The 24655-nt window shown below is 38.0% G+C and overlaps 1 pseudogene; it reads left to right on the top strand.

Moving 5' to 3' along the window:
* The first annotated feature begins 696 nt into the window (after positions 1–696).
* On the top strand, positions 697–1960 carry LOC114702441 (annotated as a pseudogene).
* Positions 1961–24655: the final 22695 nt, after the last annotated feature.

Below are 24655 nucleotides of genomic sequence, written 5' to 3'. Positions count from 1 at the left end.
GGGAAAGATGAAGTTTACAACCTGGTGGACCTTAGCTATCTGTAGAGCCAGCCTTCACTCATATCCCCAGAACTTACGTTTTGTTTATCCCAGACTCTTTCCCTTTATATCTTGTGCATTGCTTTTAAATCCATTAAACACATCCTTATGAGAGATGTTACTTGTACTTTACAATAATACCCCAAATGACTTCTATGTTAGCTTAGTCCAGACCAAGTCAGATTCCCACAGGCTTTTGTTTACCTCAGTCATCTTCCTGAGGCTTGAGCATTGTTTCTGAGTCAACAGTCCTTCTTTATGGAAGAAACCATGTACTTTGTAAAGAGTTTCAATGCAAGCATGTCTTAAGCTTTGTTGTTCATGTGGGACTGAGTAAACTGACAACAGAAATTTTTCTTTGGACATTGTGCTGTGCTTAAATATGGCTAAAATAAATGACCTGGTATCAGACTGTAGGAATTTGAAATAACAATGGTCTGGCAAAGTAAGTTGAGTGGAAATGAGCTTCATTCTTTCCTCACCCAGGTTGTTTCCTTGCTGGCTGTGATGCTTGTAGGAACCCCCACATTCATTCTATAAGTTCTATTTCTCTAGAGAACCCCAACTAATATACCTAACAAGTCCAAAAGTGAATGTGAACTGAAGCAATCTATTTTCAAATGGAAGCAGACTATACATGATTGGGTCTGTGTAGGAATGAACACACAATCAAATTATGTGGAAAAGTTGATGCCCATGGATTCTATTCACATTACAATCTTATCTGTTGCCAAGCATGTGCCTATCGCCTCATGTGGCATGCCCTATGATCAGTTGATTGAGGGAGAAGAGACTAGTGCCTGGTTCACTGATGATTTTGCATGTTATGCCATAACCAAGCAGAAGTGGACAGCTATAGTATTACGACCCCTTTCTGGAACAACCTTGAAACACATTGGTGAAGGGAAAAATTAACAGTAGGTAGAACTTTGGGTGGTACACATGGTTATATATTTCTTTTGGACATAGAAATGGCTAGATGTATGATTGTTCAACTGACTCATGTGATGTAGCCAATGGATTGACTGGATGGTCAAGGACTTGGAAAGAACATGCCTGGGAAATTGGTGGAAAAGACATCTGGGGAAGAAGTATATGGATAGATCTCTCCAAATGGAGACAGGGTGTGGAGATACTTGTGTCTCATGTAAATGCTCGCCAAAAGGTGACTTCAGTTGAGGAGAAGTTCAATAATCAAGTAGATAGAATGATCCAATCTGTGGATAGTCAGCCTCTTTCTCCAGCATTCCTCTCATTTCTCAATGGGCCCATGAACAAAGTGGCCATGGTGGTAGTGGTGGAGATTATGCATGAGTTGGACAATATGGACTGCCACTCACCAAGACTGACCAGGCTACAGCTGCTGCTGAGTGACAGACCTGTCAACATCAGAGACAACCCCGAGCCCCAGGTATGGCACCATTCCCCAGGGTCACCAGCCAGTGATATCGTGGCAGGTTGACTATATTGAACCACTTCTTTGTAAGGGACAATTTTTTTTTCCTTACTGGAGTAGATACTTATTCTGGTTCTGAATTTGCCTTTCCTGAAGATAATGCTTTTACAAAAACCACCATCCATGGACTTACAGAAGACCTTATCCACTGTCATAATATTTTACACAGTATTGTGTCTGACCATGAAACTCACTTCACAGTCAGAGAAGTGCAACAATGACAGTATGATCATGGAACCCAAACTTGTTATGTTCCCTGCCTCCCTAAAGAAAGGCTAACAGAAAAATGGGGTGGTCTCGTGAAGGCACAATCTTTGTGCCAGTTAAGTGACAGCAGCCTAGAGGAATGAGGCAACGTTCTCCAGGAGGCAAAAAAATGCTTTGAATCAGTGTCCAATATATGGTGCGGTTTCTGCCCAAGTCAGGATCCACAGTTCCAGTAATCAAGTGATGGAATGGAAATAGTCTACTTACTATTATTCCTGGTGACCCATTAAATTGTTTTTCTTTCCTCTTCCTACAACTTTAAGTTCTGCTGGCCTAGAAGTTTTGGTTCAGATGGGGGAGTGCTTTTTCCAGGAGCCACAGCAAACATTTAATTGAACAGGAAGTTTAGACTTCCCCATGGCCACTTCCAGCTTCTGATGCCCTTATTCTAACAGACTAAGAAAGGAATAACAGAGTTAGGAGGGATGATTGATCCAGATTATCAAGGAGAAATTGGATTGTTTCTTCACAAGGGAGGTAAGAAAGATTATTTTGGTCTGGAGTGCAGGAGATCCTTCAGGACATCACTTGGTGTTACCATGTCATTGGGAAGCTAAAATATCTTTGTTCAGGCTTTATGACAAACTAAAATGTCCTACCTAGTCATATCTGTTAGGAATGAAGATATGACTCACTCCTCCGGGAAAATAGCCAAGACCTCCTGAGGTGCTTGCTGTGGAGGAAATACAGAATGGGTAATAGAAGAAGGTGGTTACAAATACCAGCTAAAGCCACATGACTAGTTGCAGAAATGAGGATTATAATTGATGTGTTTCTGTTGTTTTTTTTATTTTGAATTTTGAATGTGTTTGTAGAGACATTTGTGTTTTCCTTCCTTGATCTCTTTATCATGTGATTCAATTAAGAGAATATCAGTGGGTTTAAGTTGGAGATATTAAAAGTTTATTCCTCAAGAGACATTGCCATCTATTATAAATTTATAAATTATTTGCAGTTGTATAAAGGATAGCTTTATCATATTAGGTATAATTATAACCTGATTAAATATATAATGAGTTTACTATTGCCCATAGAATAGCTATTTTATGTTAGGCAAAATTATGACCTGATTATTGTTTTTATTTGGAAATTAAGCATGATATAAGGAGATATGATTATGTGTCAAGTTGACAAAGGGTGGACTTGTGGATATTCTTAGTTGTCAACTTGACTACATCTGGAATTAACTAAAACCCAAATGACGGCATACCTGTGAAGGATTTCCAAACAAACCATTTGAGGTGGGAAGACCCATTTCTAATCTGGATTTTTGAGGTGGAAAGAACAACTGTTTAAGTCCATATCTTTTGAGGTAGGAAGACACACTTTTAATCTGGACCACAACCTTTTGCTGGAAGCTTATAAAGGACATGGAAGAAAGAAGTTTGGAAGCTTATTTTTGGACACTCTCTTTGCTTGCTTGTTTTCATTCTTGGTAGCAAATCCATTCTTTCACTGGCATTAGGGTTTATTTCTTCAGGATTCTAGTGTCTACTGAAGACCAGCTGAGGCATCCAGCTTCACACATTAAACAACCTTTGGATTCTAGGACCTCTCTTTCATAGGCAGCTATTGCTGGATTATCTGGACTACAGCCTGCAAGCCATTCTAATAAATTCCTACTCCCTCTCTCTCTTCATTCTATAATTTATGTTCCTCTAGAGAACACTGAATAATACACCACTTTTTGTTGCTTTCCATGATCTAGGCTCCTGTCTTCACATCTTTGTTTCAAATATAAGAACAACAACAACAAAAACCTTCTATAAATGCCCAACTTTCCCAGTTTTGTAGTAGCCACAAACAAGTCCATACTGTAACAACTACTTTAGACTTGTCCATTCTTAGAATGCTCTTGGCCAACCAGTCTCTTGGCTATAATATCAGAATCATCTCTCTCATCTTGCAATCTACCTGAAACATCCACAGATTTGCCATGGAGACAAAGTAACAAAGCTTCAACACCATAACAGAAGTAGTCTTATAAAAAAGGAGGCACATATACAAGTTACTGATGTATACAACTCCACATCACATAAAACAGTGGTTTCTCACACTGTGTTTCTCCTGAGAGACATCACATTGCAGATGGAGATTTTCTTTGGCTGGATTTTTTTTTTTTTGACATTTTGTTTTGGGGCATTTTTTTGTCTCGACATTTTCCCCGTGACACATTTTCCCCTTGACATATCAACATGGTTCAAATCAATTAAGTGAGGATATCTATGAAGATGGCATAGACACTGATGTTACTCTGTTGGTGGTTATGTAGATTCATAAACTGACCTCAAAGTTTCCTTATAATTTTAATGACACGAAGAAACAAATTGTAACATGAAAATTGGTTTATTTACAAATAAATTGTAAATGGAATCAAGTTAACACCTCTCCACCATGCCATGAAATTAAATATTTCAACTTTAGAGCTATGGGACAACAGCTAGTGTCTTAGACTAGTTTGTAAATTCAACTACGAGATAGGCTAATTGGTCATTTTTTAAAGGAGGTCGTGGAGACCTGGACCTCAAGTTATCTTTGAAACAGATTTTTTTAAAATCTAGGTAGAAGAAAAGTGGCCTTAAAAATGTTCCATTTGGGAAGATAGCCTGTACTGTGGAATAAAGCATTTACATCCTTCTGGGGCCCAGCAGCATTTACAATTCCATTCCTTTATTAGGTACATCATATAGGCCTTTCAATTCTTTTTGTTGGTGGTCATCAAACACTAGGCTTCATTGCTATTATTAACTCCCTCAGTACTATTAAACACACCAATTTTGTAAGTAAAACTAACAATGTGATACTGTAATACCTGAGGGGACAGATACAATTATCCCTTTAGAATACAGCTTTTATCATCCAGACTTCAGCAAAGGATCATGGTTACAATGCCAGGAGCAAGTGGTGCTTCTCATTAAACCAACAGAAAAGACACTTAGCTTCATATCAGGTACAAAATAAGTAAATAAGTAAGCAAGTAAATAAATAAATAATTAAATGGATATCGTTAAGGATTGTATTGATAACTCTTACCTGTAAACACACATTTCTTATCAGTACAGACAAGAAAAATAAACTAGTATGTTATTACATTTTATATTACCTTTCACATATTCGCTTACCTCCTCAAAACTAGTTTTCTTCTAAAGACAAATCAAAAAGTTTTATTCTCATATTGCTGATGTAAAGTCTGTGATCATGCTTTGCTAATTTAAAAACCTTCATTCTATTACATTTGACAGGTTACAAAAATCAATGTTAGAAACTATGTTTCAATACCTCTCAGAATATTGAAGTCTTCCTACTTCATTTGTATAGTAAAAATGTGAAATTTAGAGTGCTTCTTCAGAGACCATATGAATTTCTAAGAGGAGCCACAGGAGGGAGCGCTAACATAGAGTATACCATTTGTAAGCTCATGCTAGGCTCTGCAGTTGGTGAAGACTTCTTTTTAAATTGTGAGATTTTCTATTCATTTTACACATCAACCACAAATTCCCCTGTCCTCCCTCCTCCCACCCCCAGCCTTCCCCGCCCAACCCATCCCCCATTGTTACATTGAATTGAGCCTGGTACACTGAATTGATGAGGCAAGCCCCTCCCTGAACCAAGGCTGCACAAAATATCTCACCATAGGCACTAGGTGAAGAATTTAAGAAGGATGAATAATAACAGAGTGGTAGAATCAGAATTTTCTACTTTTACTAGATTTTCCTCTATTTTATGGAGCTTTACTGCTTCTATTTGAGCCACTCTGACTCTTAAGATGTGTTGGGAAAAAAAAATCCTATAATGTTAGCGTGCTTAAACTGCAGTATTTTCACAACTGTTCTTTCATCAGGATCTTAAAAGTTACAGGAATTTGAGTGCACCTCCAGATAGCTGGTCTCAAATGCATATGCATATTTCAGAAAAAAGTTGCAAATTAAACTTGGTTATCAAATACAACCGAAATATTTAAATAACAAAAACAGAATAAACTACCTTAGAGCTGAGAGTTGTCATTTGGAGAGGTGAGAGATCTGGCCTGCCCTAAAATTCGGTCATTGTTTTGTTTTTATGTCACAAATTTTCCATTGATTTGAGCATTTTAAAGTGGAAATAGATATTTACTTGTCATATATATCTACACATTTAAGGATTTGGGCTTTCAGGAAAAATACTTACAAAGACCCTTAAACATCCATAAATAAAAAAAAATAAGGCCTTTAATTTATCAGTAAATAGTACAATTTATTATTAAAATATTCATTCTATTTATCTTAACAAATATTTTGTGACACTAGACTAAATTATATTGTATTGTTAATCATTACTATTCTTTTATTATTGTTATTCTGCATCATGACAAAACTGTCCCTAGGGCAGCTTAACCCCTACAGTGCAAACATTCTATTCCCTTCCCCTGAATAATTTTCTGTTGCCTTTGCATCTTTTGTTAAGTTGTAGTTATCTGTCAGCAGGTTTGGGTGTCATGGAGATGATTTACTCCCTCATAATGATCACTAACACCAGGAACTGAAACTACAGGAAGAGATCTGAGTCATTTCTCTGGCTCTTGGTGAAGACTTGACATTGTCAGTTGTTTTGAAAGACAAAAGATTCCTCTCTAGCCTGAGACTTTCATGTTAAAAAGTAAATAAAAAGCATATCACAGTTTTCTAAGTTAAGTGTTATCCAAGTGGACCTTTTTATCACTTAGGAAAATTTACTGCAGAGAAAGTGGTCAGTTATAGAGAATTTAGAAAATGTAGTACAAAGGCTACCTAAGATGTTAACCAGCATAGGAGTCTCTTTGGCTGGTGCCCAATCTTAGCCTCTTTAAGAGTGTGCTCTACGACAATGGTGTCTTTGACCAGTGTCTATTCTCAAGACTCTGTAATAAAACCTACCTATCTTCTGCACTATGTTGTGAGGTCAAACCACATCTACATTCTTTTAAAGATCACAAGAACCAGAGCACTAAGGGAAGCCTGGAATGAGATTTTAGTGGCAAATTTCACCTGGCGAATTTTCAAAGACAGTTGTTTCAATGTTCCAAAGACATAATGTAAAACCTTATGTCTTTAGAATGCTTCCACCCAGAAATTATTTTTCTTAAATTCCTTTTCTATTTATGTGTATGCATATATGTACATATATACTTTATCATTTATGAAAATCATAACTGACTAGAAAAATAGGTATTATAGGAAAGGAAGATCTTTGGCTGGCCATTGGCTGTTAAATATCACTGTTCCAACGTAGTATTAATTTAACACATTTGTCTGAGGCAGCCTATCCCAGGCAGCCTTGAACTCCAGGACTTCATGATGCATGAAAGACAGGCAATCTGCCAAATGGGATGTAATTCCATCATCAAATTTGATTTTTATTGTAAAATTAATTTTAGAGAAAAATACCTGAATTGTATCTCTTACCTATTTGAAAAATTAAAAGATCAGATTCTGTATATCATTTCTAGTAGTAAAATTCAAGTTTGCTTTTTCAAATTCAGTAGGTGAGAAGTATTAAATATTTAATAGGAAAATTAAGAACTTGTTTTGTAAATAAATTTTAGAAGAGTCACAAAATATATATTTTTGATAGGCCAAGCCTTTCAGAAATTATACATTTTTACATATAAATCTCAATGATAGAGTAAAATTTATATGAAAATTTTTGGGTGAGATTAGGAAGAAAGCTTCTTATTTTAAAAGGCATATAAATAATTTGATAGAAAATATTATATGGTTCCTACACTGTGTCAATAATAGGGGTCATAATTACTCCTCTATGGAACCTTGCAGATTTGGATTTGAAAAATATCAATTAACAGTATGAAATTTATAAGCAAATTAAAAATAAAAAAGTGTAATAAAAACCTCATACTCTGAAACAAAATGAAAAATATTTATTGACAATAGAAAGCTGCTAACATTTGTAATTGTTAGCATTTCATGAAACTTGGGCACAGTAGTGGATGAGTGACTATTCCTTGAGGTGCATGGGAATTTTTCTTTTAATTGATATGACTAATTAGGTGACCTTTTGCTTCTAAGGTTATATTTCAAATGTTTTGTAGAACTAATCAATGTTCATTGATTTCTACCTACTCCTGATGATTCATTTTTTAAACAAACAATCTGAACAAAACTAGAGTGCATGCTTAATGGCCTTAAGATGTAAAATACAAATGTGAGTTACTTATTGGAACAAACATTCAAATTTATTTTTAGTCTTTTACTTGAAAGGTGGCAAGGAAATGAATCAGAGATTAAGATGTAGAACGCCAACGCCAACTTCTGCTGCTCAATCCAGTCCCAAGAGCTAAACACCAGAAGTTTTGAATGTGTCTCAAATGACAAAGATACTTGTCAGCTCCAAATGTAGGTATTCCTAAATTCTTTTTGTTTCTTCTCTCAACTTTCTTTGATGGTTTTTTCTTTTGAAAAAAAAAAAAAGCCTAATTAAAAAATTTTTAAAAAAATATATGAAATAAGAGGTTTAACTTCTGAACCTGTGCATTTTTGAAAAGACAGAGGCTGGAAGGGAAACAATCTTATTTTTCATATAAACTGTCCTCACAATGGGGTATAAACATATTCACTTGTGCAACAAATATCTGAGGTTCTTCTATGGTTCTGGTAGGATCTGTGTGCTGGCACACCATGATAAACAAAATATTTGCATAGTATATTTATAAAATGAGTTCATGTTTTTCACATAATATTTCAAAAGCACTGTGATTCTACAGCTCCTTCCTTCTAAAAGGAGGTCTACTTCCCTTTCTGAGTGTTGGCTCGCTTTGGAAATTCTTTTAACAATTAGAATATGTGTGACTGGTCTTGTGAATTATTTTGGAAAATAAAGGAAAGAAAAAGTGACATGTGCATTTCAAAATTAGTGTCTTAAGATTGCTTTTTTGCTTTAGTCCTTTCTTCAGATCTCAGTCACTAAGAAGCATGGACCCCTTTTTGGTTGATAGCAAACCATCAGGGAGATAGTTAAGTTTTCCTTCCCATGTGATATGCCAAGTAGAACTTGACATAGTTGATCTTGTGCTGGTTTTTGTGCAGGTAAAATACAAGTATTAAACAGTCTTGAATGTTTGTACCAAGGTTTCAGAAGGTAGTTGACACCCAGTATTGTATAATGGCCTTGTATTCAATGCTCAAAGCTTCAGTGTGAACTGCACATGAAGCTATTAACCAAAATAATGTCCCCCATAGCCTCCTGTAGGTGCACACTTGGTCCTCAGCTGCCAATGCCATTTGAGAGACTATGGAACCTTCAGGAGGGGTGCCTTTCTGAGGGAAGTATGTCATTGTTGTTGGGTTTTGAGAGTTTCTAACCTGGGCCCACTGCCTGCTCCTTCTCTCTGTTTCCTGTGTGTGTGGATGGAAATGTGATCAGCCTGCTTCAGCAGTGCTGTGATAGCTCCACCACCGTGGACTCTGCCTCCGGAACTGTAAGCCAAAGTAAATTCTTTTCTTTAAGCAGCTTTTGTTTGTGGTATTTTAGTATAACAACAGAAAAGTAAGTAATATAGTAAGTTAGCATGGCCATTGTATAAAACAGTATATAAGTTCCTCAGATATTAAACCAGAATTACCATATTATCAAAATTCCCACTACTAAATTTATATCTAAACTATAAGAAAATCCATATTTCTTGTAGTAGTATACACAAGAAACCAAACACTGAATTATCCTAAATATCTATCAATGTACAAGTGGATAAATAGAATGTGGTATGTATTCTCAAAAAAAGGGGGGTATTCTTTTGAATTTCAACACCATGGATGAATTTTAATGATATTACGCTAAGTGAAGTGAGCCAGACACAAAATGACAACTATTATGTGACCTAACAAACATGGAAAAGCTAAAGAAATTGAACTCATAAAAGCTAAGATAATGGCGATTATCAGGAGTAACAGAATGTGTAGTATGGGGACATATGGGGAAAAATCTAAATTTCAGCTACATTAGAAGCTTATGTTTAATAGATCTGCCTGACAATATGCTACCAAGGATTATTAGAAATGTATTAGACTTTGAAAATTAAGAGAGTAGATTTTTAAGTGTTCTTACCACAAAATATATATTAGGCATTACATGTTGGTTAGTTCAATTGTGACATTCCACAAGGTATGTGTAGTAGTTTGAATGTAATTGGCCCTTGTTATTTCATAGGGAGTGGTACTACTAAGAGAAATGGCTGTGGAGTTAGGTATGGCTTTGTTGGAGGAAATGTGTCACTATGGGGGCAGGCTTTGAGTTTCCTATGCTCAGGATAACATCCAGTGTCTCAGTGGACTCCCTGTTGCCTTCAAGATGCAGGACTGTCAGCTACTTCTTCAGCATCATGTCTGCCTGCATGCTGCCATGCTCCCTGCCATGATGATAATGGACTGAACCCCTGAAACTGTAAGCCACCACCTCAATTAAATGTTTTCCTTTAGAAGAGTTGCTGTGGTCATGGTGTCTTTTCACAGCAACAGAAACCCTAACTAAGACAGTGTGTTTATTTCAATGTGGGTTGTAACAGTAGTATATAATTTAACTTGTCAATTAAAATATTTCAATACAAAATAATTAAGTATAGTTTATAAAGTACACATAGAAATCTCAGTTGATTTGAAAAACAGCCGAAGTCATGTAGTCAGTCTACTGAAATCCTCAGGGAATAAAGTACCCAGATATAGTAGTGCTTATATCTTGGAGATTGCCAACAGTTATCTAATTGGATTTAAGGCCTGCTTAGTAAGAGGGAATTCATGTTTGTCACTGTAAATTTAGCCAAATACCTGTGTCTTATGAGGCAATGGAACTTATGGAAATAATGACTACTTTCAGTTTTCTAGAGGAGATCAAATTCTAACTTCATTCTATTTATCCTTACATCCACAGATAACTGTTTCCATCCCCATTAAAAAGCTCTTCTTTCTTTTTTTTCATCACACAGAGATAATCACAGAAAGTCACAATTAATCTAAATATAGAAATCATTTGACTTTGGTGTTCCCACCCCCAGTTAGTACATTTATAATGCAAACCCTACACTAAAGGCTCATAGAACATTATGGAAGAAGGGGCAGGAAGGTTATAATAATCAGAGGTCTAAGAGAGGTCCCTGAGATAGTCTCTTCTAAAATAAAATTAAATAAAAAAGAACACAAAGGGAAGAATTATTTCAGGTGAAAATGGGGAGTGTTGTGGTCAAGATATGAAATTGTATAAAATTTTCTGATAATTTATTAACATATTATTTAAAAATTATTGTAAGAGCTAGAGAGGGCATCTTCCATTAGATAGCCTCTTTTATATATGACAGGAAAGCTATACCTTGCAAATCTCAAAAATATGGTCACCTTAAAAAGACAATATGAAAAACAGAAATGTAGGTGAGAGAAGAATCTTGTAAAATCTCAACCATATATAATTACCAAGATCTACTGGTAATTATTGCCTTCTGAGAGAGGAAGAATGAGCCTTCGCTAGGGTAGGAACCTTGTGATAGGTTGTCTAATCCAAAGAGATCAGCTATAAACAAATATACATATGATCACCACTAGATGGACTTAGAAGGCTATGTAGCAGGTTACTAGACCTTAGTAGGCCCCTATAACTTAAATGACAGCATGATGGAAGTACCATTCAGGTCTTGGAACCCAACACATAGGCAGCAACATCTGCCAAAATGAGAACAAATGCAGTTTATCAGTGTATATTTCTGGGAAGGTCTCTAAATGTACTAACCTTGCTTTTTTGGCTTCTGTGGTTCCATTTCTGGCTATATTTCCTTGCTAACTTAGTTGTCTCATCCCAGGATGTGGTTTTGGTGCTTATGTTCTTACCTATAGAAAGGCTCAGAACTGCACTCAAGTCTTAAATACACAGTGTCTCTCAGGTGACTACTACAGACTTTCTTAGAGCTAGAATTGGGGTTTGAGTGGTTTTCTCTGGTAGATACCTCACCATATTTCTGGAGCCCAAGCAAATTCCCTAGAGCCTAGACATTGAGAAATTGAGGTCATGGATTCCCTTGGAGTGGGGAAGAGTGCATAGTTCACAATTCCGTTCCACCCCTTTGCCTGAAAGGGACTAATGAAGTCCAGTCCATCAGACCTGGCCTAATGGATGTCTGGCTAAGAGAAACAGAAGAGGTACTGCATGTTGATGGGAGCAGTTTTGTTAAGATGATATTAGGTATGCTGGGGCTACAGTTGTCACCTGGGACAGGAGAGTCTGGTCGCAGTACTCAGTTGGGGGACTTCAGTACAAAGGGCTAAACTCCTGATCTTAATCCAGGCATTTCACTGGAGGAAGGTCAAAGCCATCACTTTATACATCTACAGTTTGCATGCATTTGCCACAGTGCATGTCTATGGGGGCTCTCTCTATAGAAAGGGAGCTACTCAGTTCATCCAGAAATGAAATAAAAAATGAAAGCAAAAAGAAAATCTTAGCCCTACTACAGATTATATGGCTGCCAAGAAAGGTAGCCATAATCCTCCACAAGAGGAATCCCCAGAGGCCCAAGGAAACAGGATAATAGCCTCGGCCACCAGAAGGTGACCTTAGAACAAATGGGGCCTCTCCAGATCTTGTTTATCCTGCCTGAATTGCTCCAGAGCTGAACCTGTACTCAAACAAACCATATAGGAAAAAGGGGATGCCAAAATGATGGTAAATGGTTGGTTGCTCTTGTCAGATGAAAGACCTGTATTCCCTGCCATTATCAGAAGACAGATGGTCACCACACTCCACCAGGCCACCCATCTGTGGGTGACTAAAATAAGCCTAGATATTCAATTCTTGTCAAGGAAATTATGCTCAGATAAAAAACATCAACAGCAACTAAATCCCACCTCCAATATTTAATTCATAGATTTCAGTTGTCTCTCTCCTGGGAGTCTGACAAATTCCTACCCCTTACAGCTAAAATTTGGCAAAGGTCCTAAATATTAATTGGAAACTACATTGTGCCCAGAGGCCACAAAGCTCAGGAAAGGTAAACTAAATTTGTCCTTGAAACCAGTGAAAATTAGGCCAACCTCCTACTTTTGCTCTCCTAAGGACTGGATACACCCTATATCAAGAATTTCATAAGACAGAAATTACTAACCATTCCCTCCTCAAGTTCTTACAGACCCTGCAAGAGACCCCTAGGACTATTCATCAGATTGTTTAAGAGGTTACACACTTGCCCATGTCTGAGCCTGCTTGGAAATTTTGTGTGGGTGAAAAGGTTCTGGACCTGGAACTTGGAGCCAACATGGAAAGGCCCATAACCTGTGGTCCTTATCACTCTTACAGACATGAAGGCTGCTGATGTTACCCTGTGGACCCATCACATCCAAGTAAAGGAGGCTATACAAGATAATGACACATGACTTGCCACCAGCTTCTCCACCTCCAAAAGAAGTAAGACAGACATAGGCTCTATAATTATTGTTGTTCTGTTTTGTCTTTTTTGGTAACCCCCAAACACCATCAGTTAGAAAATTGAGTACAAAAATAAAAAAGACTGTAACCTGGGAGGTCATTGCTAATCTATCAATAGGATCCAACCTACCTCCCAAGTAGATGTCTATGAAATATTACATTAAGAAGCTACTAGGAGATGGTTTTCATACTCCTGGGTAGGAGTATATCCCTGGAACTGTGGGTCTTCTGGTGAAGAGAGAGAGTTCCAAATATGAGTCCTCTAGGATAGCAAACCATAACATTCTAAATTCCCCAGGAATTCATTTGATAACCTCAAAGATAAGGATCCAGGAGGCAGCAGAAGCCAGCCCTTCAGGGTTCAGAATGCTAGAAAAAAATTATCAGTTTCTTAACAATTCTTAAGATAGGTCAGTACTTCTGGCTGTGCCATGACTCCAAGCCCCCATAATATGTTGGGTTTGGAATTAATAAAAGAATAAATTGTAACTTATACCCTAACAGCTGTTAATGGGATCAGCATAAGCTCACCCTGAGGGACCTCCAAGAAAGGAATGTCTGTTCAATGTCATCAAGATACTGCCCAGATAGTTTCCCTTTATGCAGATTCCTAAAGCCATACACAGCAGATTAATTACAAGAATGGTGGCCAAATGTATTCCCAGGCCCCACAGACTACTTGACTTGTGCAAATGGCTCATCCAAGTTTGCATCTTCTGAATTGTTTGTACTGAAGGAGAACGCAGTCTTTTGTGTACTCATGTATGTTATACCACAGGTGTTCATCTATAATGGAAAAGAGTGCAAGGCCCAGCTAAATCTAGATTTTGGGTTTCCCCATGTATGACATACTGTTCACATTCTTATTCCCCTAATTTTGGGGTGTAGATGAACGGTCTTGTTAAATAAGAAACACAGAGCCAATTCAGAGATGAAAGTCCAAGAGGTCAGAGCTAAAAACTGTACCCTTCACTGCTGCTATTGTCCTCTTCAGCAAGAGACCTACTTCCTTTCTGTTTGTCTTTTTTATAGACTTTCTATTCTGCCTTCTCATTGGTTGTAAACCCAACCACATGACCGCCTCGTCACTGCCTGTCTGTACAGACCTCCAATTCTTCTATGGTTAGTATTGAGATTAAAGGCATGTGTCTCCATGCTGGCTGTATTCTTGAACACACAGAGATCCGCCTAGCTCTGCTTCCCAAGAGCTGGGATTAAAGGCCTGCACAATCACCTCCCAGTTTCTGCTATGGCTTGCTATTAGCTCTGATCTCCAGGCAACTTTATTTATTAACATACAAATAAAATCACATATCAGTAAATTAAAATATCACCATTTTGGGGGTAGGCATTGTGGGATTCACTGCAGCTGGGATTTTATCCCAAATCTTGGGAGATAAAAACTAAGAAACTCAATGCTCAAGTAGACAGAGGCCTCCTGGGCCATCTAGAAAATTCTGCTTCCCATATGGAAGCCCAGTTAGAGTCCTTAGATAATATGGTTCTTCGGACTGAAGAGGATAGGAACACTTCTTATGAGTTAAGGTGGTCTCTATATGCAGCCGGGAGAAACTTGTTGCTTTTATACCAAATAAGGATAATTAGAGAAAGTTGAGGTATTGTGAGAAATTAGCTTCAAAGATAAAAGTAAACATCCAAAATCTTGGAATTGGTAAGAATTTTGTTCTCCTGATTCCCCTAATTAGCTACTCTACTTATGGCCATGGCTGGACCATTAATCCCTTTGCTCCTAGCTCTCACTTAGGTCCATGCTTGCTCAAGTGCTTGTTAGCTATGTAAAACAGACAATAAATGGTGTTAAACTACTAGTCCTAAGAAGACAATATAATCCCCTCTCCACAGATGAATCATGATTTGGTTCATGTCCATAGAACCACTGGGGAATGTAATAGCTCCCCCCCCCCACACACACACACAAATAACCCTAACACAACTAACACCATGATGGAAGTACCACTCAGGACTTGGAACCGAGCACATAGGCAGCAGCAGCTACCAAAATAGGAACAAAGACTTAAGCCATCAAAGTCCATAGTTATGGGAAACTCTCTGAATGTACTAACCTTGATTTTTGGTTTCTGTAGTCCACTTCTTGTTAACAATTCTTGCTGAGTTGGGTCAACAGTGTTGGTTATGCGGTGGCGCTCATGGCGGACTACCACCCACTGCGGCCATGCGGGTGTGGACTATGGAGGAGAGTGCTGGAGGAGAGTCCTGGATGTATTGGTGACAGAAGAGTCATGAGCCATGGTTACCTTTCTAGAGCTTTATTGGGAGAGAAAGGGAGAGGGAGAGGGAGAAAGAGAGAGAGAGAGAGAGAGAGAGAGAGAGAGAGAGAGAGAGAGAGAGAGAGAATGCAGAGAGGGGAGAATATGGAAAGAGAGAGTGCAGAAAGAGAGAACAGAGAGAGCACACCTGCTTTTTAGGTTGGGACACCGTTGCAGGCTGGTGACATAATTAAGGACATAATCCTTACAAAACAGGATATGGATTTTGTGTTTAAAATCTCACTCTGAGAAAGGCTCAAGACTGTACTTGGGTCCCAAGCACCCAGTACAATCACTACCAGCTATTAAAGACTTTCTATTGACTTGAACCCATGTCCATGGATCTTCTTTGGTGATACCCCACAACAGTTATGTGTGTGTGTGTGTGTGTGTGTGTGTGTGTGTGTGTGTGTGTGTGTGTGTTTGTGTGTGTGTGTGTGTGTTTATGTGCATGTGTATATATAAATAAAAAATAGTTGGAGAGAATGTGTCAACAATTTCAGAGGAAGTGCAGGAGACATGGGAGGAGTTGGAGTGGACAGGGAGGGATGGTAGTAGTAGTCAAGTTAAGATTATCAAAAAAAAGAGCACTTGAGACACTTGCAATGACATTGCCAGTCACATATATAGAGAGAGTGTGGGTTTTCCAGTGCTTTGGCTCTTAATAGTCCAGAGAATTAAGCAATCCAAACACAGATTACTATGGATTACCTAGAGTTCAGGGAATATGCGATGTCCAGCATAGGCTACCCGAGGGAAAAAAATCTACATACACTATGCTCTTATGTCTGTTGACTTTATTCATCTGAGACAAAATTCCTTCTATTCAGCTACAGCACCGTAAGGCATTCAGGACAAGAATAAATATAGATAAACCAAGCTCTTTATCTGTCTACTTTACTTCTCTTGGATGAAATCCTGTTTACATTGCTTCAGTTCTGTCCTGACACTCAGTTCTTCCTTGTCCTCTCTTTTACTGTCCTCTCAAAGTCCTACTAACAATTAAGCTTTTATTGTTAGTTATTTAGCTGCGTTGTGTTCTTACCCTGCAAGGAAATGTCACGAAACACGACAGAATCCGCTTATAAGAGTTTTATTAAAGATAAAGGGACAGAGAATGCTCAGGCCTGTGGGAGAGACACGTGCATGGAGAAGAGGAAGAGGAGAGAAGAGAGAGAACCGGGAATATGGCGCTCCACTTTAAAAACCAGCTGGGGGCGTGGCCAGGTCACATCACTACTCCAGGCATGTGCATAGATCACATGGTCACGTTGCGCGCTTACGTGGCCATGTAACGTCACGGATCCTGGTCACTCGAGACACCTTGACCCGGAAATGGCTATCTTGACTTGGAATTGGCTAGGCGGAAGTGTCTGCCTGGTATATGCAACCGTGGGGGCGTGTTGTGAACTCTTCACTTATGCTTCCAGACTCATCTTCATCCTGTTTCTTCGCCCTGCATTTCTACTTGCTCTCAACTCCTGGCTCTGATGAACTCTACAAGAGTTCTGCTTTATCATCTACAAAACCTCTGTCTGTGTTCTTCTCTTCTTCTTGGTCATGTCATTCTCTCTTTCTACTGAAAATGCCTGTTTCTTCTTTCCCAGGCCACAGGGTTCTCTGCCTCCTCAGGAATGTTGCTCCACCTTACCTTCCACCTAGATATATAAAAACCTCTTTTGTTCTCAGTCAATTGCTCTGGAGAGCCACTAGGCCTCAAGGCAAGGGGATGGTCTGAGCTTCATTTGCACACAAAACAAAGCTATGCATCTCCAGCCAGCTTGTCTCCTAGATTCAACCAGAGTTAGTTACCTAGAAGTTCAGCAGGTCTGAGGAGTTGAACTGTTTGCCAAATGGTCTGGGATATTTGGGCACACAAGAACTTCATAGCAGAAGACAGCTGAAATATTAAAAGCTGGATAACACCAAATATTCATAATAAATGGCTTGCCTTTTGACAGACCCTTGTCCAGTCAAAGTATAGCTTTAATACACAGCTGAATCTTTATAATATATTCTTGTGGCTCACCACAGATTACTTTACCATTTGTCAAGTTCTTGACAGTCCCATCAAGTGCCCTAAACTGGCTGTTCTCAGCCTCTGGGTTGTGACCCCTTTGGAGGGTCACAAATGAGATATCTTGCATATCAGATTTTTATATTACAATTCATAATAGTAGCAAAATTAAAGTTATGAAGTAGAAACAAAATAATTTTTTGGGTCACCACAGTGCTATGAAGGTTGTATTAAAGGCTCATAGCATTAGTAAGGTTGAGAACCATTGCCCCATATAAAAGAATCTGATGAGATTTATTTTCTTGGAAACCCCTCTACTCTCAGTACTTTTATTTTTCTAAATTTCTCACTTTTTATTACTTCTTAATAAAAAATACGTCTGCATTGTATACCCCCCTGAGAGTCCATACCATTAATTTTCATTGACATGACACAATGAATTCCAGCTACTGTCTCAAGTTGACCTTTAGTGAGTGCTCAGTGTCTTGTGTCTTAGGACTCTATGTCAAGCACAACTGGCCAGAGAAAGGTTCCATCAATCGCAAAGGGTCCTGCAACAATATCAAGAACCACTTACTGCTCAGACAAACATTTATAACCTAATCTCTCAACTAAGAGGCAAGTAAAGAGGATTAAAAACTCAACCTCAAAAGAACTAATCAGGCATGTTGCCAGCATCTGTAACTCAGGCTTATGTAGCTGGAGTTTTTTCTCTGGGTCCCACCAAACCCCAACAGTCTGACAGCCCACTTATAAAATAAACACACAGACACTTATATTATTTACAAACTGTATGGCCATGGCAGGCTTCTTGCTAACTGTTCTTATATCTTAAATTAACCCATTTCAATAAATCTATACCTTGCTACGTGGCTCATGGCTTACCGGCATCTTCACATGCTGCTTGTCATGGTGGCAGCTGGCAGTGTCTCCTCGACTCAGCCTTTCATTTCCCAGAATTCTCCTCTCTCTTTGTCCTGCCTATACTTCCTGCCTAGCCACTGGCCAATGAGTGTTTTATTTATACAGAATGATATCCACAGCATCCTTATAAAGGAAATTTTGGGATTGTGACAGTTATCATAGAGCCCAGGATGGAATTCCAAGACATTTGATTCAGCAGGCATACACAAGGCCAGACTGCAATCATACTCTATACCTCCACTGATCCATCTTCTCTTCACATTCATTACTCATTTATTGAATACACAATGTTATTTTAGCAGCTTAGTGCTATAGTGAGCACTTTTATTAGTTTTTAAAAATGCTATAAATTGGAAAGATGATGAATGGATAGTGTATAATGAGTGTATAGATGAATGCATAGTGTTGGCTTTCTCAGACTCCACTGTATTGGAAAATAATATTCTAGAAGTAGGCTTAAAATAGAATCTTCTAGACATTCTACCAATAGTCCTTAGTTTTAGAACCAGGACTGCTATTGTCAAATTATTTTTCATACTTATTTAAAGGCTGTGGTTACAGCAGAAGAGAAGGGGTGGGTGTTAATGGACACAATTTTCTGTGTATTCAGGATGATTTTTTCATGGGCAAAGACCCTCACAACAAAATATCATCACGATCAGTCACCAACTCTTGCATATCTCTGACACCTGGGGAGGAAAATGGAGTGCTAATTTTCATGCAACTTAATGGGAATTGATCAGAAAATTGATTCCTAATCATGAATTAGGAATTCATGAACCTAATTAGGAATTCCTAAACCTTCTGAGGCCATCAGCCTCTTGAACAGTGAGTTTGTGTGAAATTTGAATGAGGCTAAAAAACAGTCACAGATACTGGGAATTCCAGTCTGGCCTTTCACTTTACTCACAACATTCTTCTGCCTGTGTATAGATATAAACCAAAGGCAAGCCAGCTCAGTTTAGGGTATTGAAAATCAGTTTCACTAAGTTCTAACAGGCTATATTCAGTTGACCTCTCCAGAGTCCTGTCTATTCTTCAATGACACAATTCTTATGAATCTCACACATATGAAGCAGCAGTCAACCAATGAGAACTAGAAAAAGTCCAAACACTACAAAATCAATGACATGACATAAATCAGCATGTATTTGTCCATGTTATTTTTTACTGTCAACTTGACACAACAATGGTGTCACCTGGGAAGAAAAAAATCAATTGAACAATTCCCTCCATCACATTGACCTATGGGCACTTGTGTGGACTCTAGCATTGGTTGTTAATTGTTATACAGGGTTCATCTGACTGTGCACAGTATCACCCACCTCTAACAGGTAGTTCTGATTAGTTTAAGAAAGCCAGCTGAGCATAAACCAGGGAGCCAGTAAACTGCATTTCTCCATGGCTTCTGCTTCAGTTCTTGCTTGTGTTTCTACCCTGGCTTCCCTCAATTGTAAACTACAACCTGGAAGTGTAAGACAACTCAATATTTTCCTCTCTTAAGTTGCTTCTAGTTCGTATCTTATCACAGCAACAGAAAATGAAAGTAGAACAACAGCTTTCAATGATAACTTTGAGAATTAATGTTGAAAATTTATGATCTCAAATTCCCAATCAGAAGACATAACCAGCACAGTGATTAAAAATAATTTGGTCTATCTTTTTTTCTTCTTTTTCTTTTGATAAATCACATCACCATCAAGAAAGATAACAAAGTAGTGTGAAAGGAAGCAAACCTGTATTCCAAGCAAATGTAATTATAAATAAGCAGATGCCAGTATCACATATCTGACAAAATAGACTTCAACCCAAAACTTACTAGAGGAGGTAAGTCACTTCATAGTAGTTATTGTAGCAATTTGTCAAGAATACCTCACAATGTTAAATTTATGTACAATGGCCATGAGTGTACTTTGTTTCATCAATCAAATACCATTAGACATGAAGTCAAAGAACCCTACCACAATTAAAATGGGTGATTTCAATAACCAATTCTGACTAATGGAAAAGTTATACAGACAAAACAAATACATAGAAACTGAGTTTTTGAGGTCAAATGGACCTAACAGACATCCCAAGAGTATTACTTGCAAACATTTCACAACATGGGATAGAATATGCTTAATGTTTTATGTACATTAATGACATTTAAAAATAAAATTAAAATTCTGAAGTGCCCTTTCATCTTTAGTTGATAAAAGTGCTTATATAGCAGGTTTATTCCTGAAAAATTCTGAGTAAATATTTTTCTTATAATCAGCATATTTCTGGTTCACTAATAAGTGGGTATATAGATGATAGTGAATAAAAGCTTTAAAACTTATCTTAGAAACACATCTAGATTTTATTAATATATTAATCAACTAAAATTCATTAAGTAAACATAGCAATTTTATTTACTGAGACACATTCCTTTTTAAAAATAAAATAACCATATCTCAAATTCAAATTCTTGAGGAATGTAAACATAATCATGATATTGTGTAACAATTTTTATGAATAGTATTTAAATTTACCATTTTTGAGCATTTATGAGTGACTCTTGTTTTGAAGCAGGAAATTCAATGGTATCATTTGCACCTAGTATTTTGTATTTTGCAGCCTACTGTGTTTATGATTTCAAGGAAGAGACGTGTATCCTCTGATTTGCAGGATCTTCTATCTTAACATGATCTGGTTCTTGGTGTCAGTGTGAGCTGCCCTGATGTTTAGAGATAAGTGTTTGTTTTCTATTAAAGACAAAGGATTTCAAATAACACCAGGATCAGATAAACCTACCCTGGACACAAAGAATTAATAAAAAAAAAGAGAGAGATAAAAACCCAACAACATTTCATAATCAAATTTGAACACATATTATTACCTGAACATTGTTTCATCCACAAAATGTCAAACACTTGCCTCTATCAGCTAGTATATATGATTGATATTTCTCTACAAAATTATAATTAAAGCCTACACTAAATATTCTACCTTCTGGACATGATTTCTTAAGATATTCAGCCATAGTACTTCTCTTACCTTTTATTAGCATTTCACTGAGAGAAGCAGGGGTTTTTTTCTGTGTATTTGTTTGGCTTTGTTTTGTTTCTAATTCCACCCCGCATTCAAACCCTATTATAAGTTCTTTATGGTACCTTCCTGTTATGGGTCATATTTGGTGCATTAGTCCAACTTTCTATTGTTGTAATTACCTGCAAAGTTAGCAGTCTCAGTTGTGTATGGTGTGTTCCTGATAGTTTTTAGAAAGAATTGATATCTTGCCTAGGTTGCCAGTATATCTAGATTCACGATTTTCCTAAACCATGCAATTTAAAATGTCTATGAGAGATCCTGTTCATCAATCACATTAGCTTTACCAATTACCAGCAGACAGTTTTCACATAGAAAGATAGCACCTGGCCTCACCTTGTTTGAAGATATTCTTCCCATTAAGGGATACCAGTCAGTTCTAAAGATTTCAGAGGGTGGGGACAGGCTTGGGTAAGGAGTTATGAATATTCTGAAGTAATTTTCCACCACTGAGAGACAGAGATTTGACTTGGTAGTTGACTATTCAAGCTTTTCACCCCATTTCTTTAGTCTGAAGGCATTCTATTTACTGGCTCAGAAGCTCCTGTTTAAATGGAGCTGTGCTAAGCACACATTCATCACTAATATTCTTTTTTCTAAAATCTATCTTCCCTTTCTCATTTATTCCCTATGCACATTCATTTTGTGATCACCTCTTTAATTAATTACATATGTGTAACACTTTGGAAAGCGTTGTGTGACTTTTCCTTGTAGACATGAACAAATGTCTATTCATCCTAATTAGGATAACACTGACAGATCAAAGAAAGAACCCTACTGAGATTTACCTGGGTGAACCAATTAGTGTAGGAGGATTAGTTACAGGACAATTGATGAAAGGTCACTTACAGGACCATTGATGAAAGGTTACTTACAGAAGCATGAATAGCTCAAAGGCAGCTGCATCACTGAAAAATGCACCCAAGAGGAGGAATGACTCACAATCCTTCCCCTTGGAGCTCCCTGCTCTTCTTACTCAGAAATTGTTTATTGTTTTACAACCCAGGCAGACACCTCATGAGTTTTGTTCCCTTCTGGGCTTCCCTGAATTTTACAAGCTTTGTTACAATTCCTTACATTTCTTTTTTTTTTTTTTTTCATTTTAAAAATATTCATTCATTTATTGTTTTTTTTTTTAACAAAAAATTCTTTTATTTTATTTTACAATACAATTCAGTTTTACATATCAGCTACGGATTCCCTTATTCTCCTCCCTCCCGCACCCTCCCCTTCCCCCCAGCACACTCCCCATTCCCACCTCCTTCAGGGCAAAGCCTCCCTCCCTCCCCCCAGGACTGAGATCAACCTGGTAGACTCAGTCCAGGCAGTGTAGTCCCCTCCTCCCAGGCCGAGCCTAGTGACCCTGCATAAGCCCCAGGTTTCAAACAGGTAACTCATGCAATGAGCACAGGACCTGGTCCCACTGCCTGGATGCCTCCCAAACAGATCAAGCCAATCAAGCCATCAAGCCAATAAATGGATGAGATCTACATGAACAACCTGGACATGAGTGGGGGTAATGAAGGGCGAGGGTCGAGGGAAAGAGAGTTTGGGGGAGTGGGAGATCCCAGTTGGATCAAGAACAGAGAGGGAGAACAAGGAATAGGAGACCATGGTAAATGAAGACCACATGAGAATAGGAAGAAGCAAAGTGCTACAGAGGCCCAGAGAAATCCACAAAGATACCCCCACAATGGACTGCTGGCAATGGTCGAGAGACAGCCGGAACTGACCTACTCTGGTGATGGGATGGCCAAACACCCTAATTTTCATGCTAGAAACCCCATCCAACGACTGAGGGATCTGGATGCAGAGATCCATGGCTAGGCCCCGGGTGGAGCTCCAGAAGTCTAATTAGTGAGAAAGAGGAGGGTTTATATGAGTGAGAATTGTTGAAACCAAGGTTGGATAAAGCACAGGGACAAATAGCCAAAGAATGGAAATACATGAACTATGAACTAAAGGCTGAGGGGCCCCCAACTGGATCAGGCCCTCTGAATGGGTGAGACAATTTCTTACATTTCTATCTTACCAGTCTCCCCTATCTTTCCTCAAATAGAATTAAAACATTAGAAAGAAATGTTGTGAGGTATCCTCAGGGAAGGCTACTCAGATATAGGTTTAAGTCTTTACCAACCAATCAGCAACTACACTGGTTGTTTTGGATCCCATGGTAGCTCCAAGCCTTTATCAGGGTAAACTTTAAACACAAAAAGCTCATCCTGGGTTGACAAAGCTCAGCCAATCAGAACAGTCAGCCAGAAGCAGAACTATAGAAGCCAAAAAGCTGGATTAGTACATTTAATAACTTCCTCAAAGAATGGACTGTGATGGATTAGGTCTATGTTTGTGTTTTGGCTGGTGGTGCTGTCTACACACTGAGTTTTATTCCTGAATGATACTTCCATCACTGAGTCCACGGTGCTAAGGTCCAGAGACCTATTAAGTTCTGAGGGCCTGGTTCAGAAATGTCTACAAAACAAGAGGGAATGAGTGGGACAATTTAGAATTGAGCCAGTCTTTATTCATATGGCAAGAACCTTCCTGGCAGTAGAATTCCTACCCTATTGAAGCATTGTGGTTAAAAACAAATACTAGTATTTTCAGGATTCAGTATTTACCAGAATATAGTACAGACCCTAAAAAAAAAAAAAAAAAAAAAAAAAAAAAAAAAAAAAAAAAAAAAAAAAAAAAAAAATCACCATAAAGTTTCAGAGGTAATATGGTACTAGTTAATCTTTCCTATGCAAATGTGACAGATAGAACTCCAGATAGGGAACAAATGATACAACAAAGAAACAACAACACCCAAATCTAGCTTAGTGAACCCCTGAGTTTCCTGAGGTCCAGTACGGGAACATAGATGAGAGGTTACATACAGGATCCTGGGTGACACAAAGGCAGTTGTATCATAAAAATCAAACTGAGTCTAGCATGAGGAATGAGTTGCAAAAGCTGCATCTCCAGAGACCCTTACACAGCTTTCAGGAAGGTCCATCTATTGGAGAGTTTCCTCTCTTTAGCAGTTGTTACTGCTTATGTGACCTTGGGGAGGGTCTTATGATTCTTATAACTTTTTGAGGTTACTAAACCTTTTAAATTTCTTGAACATTCTGATCCTTGTTTCATTAACGTTCTGAGTCTTCTGAGCCTTTCTCC

The sequence above is a fragment of the Peromyscus leucopus genome, chromosome 4 (genome assembly GCF_004664715.2).
Source record: "Peromyscus leucopus breed LL Stock chromosome 4, UCI_PerLeu_2.1, whole genome shotgun sequence".
In the NCBI taxonomy this organism is placed as follows: Eukaryota; Metazoa; Chordata; class Mammalia; order Rodentia; family Cricetidae; genus Peromyscus; species Peromyscus leucopus.
This window is presented reverse-complemented; position numbering and strand designations above follow the sequence as displayed.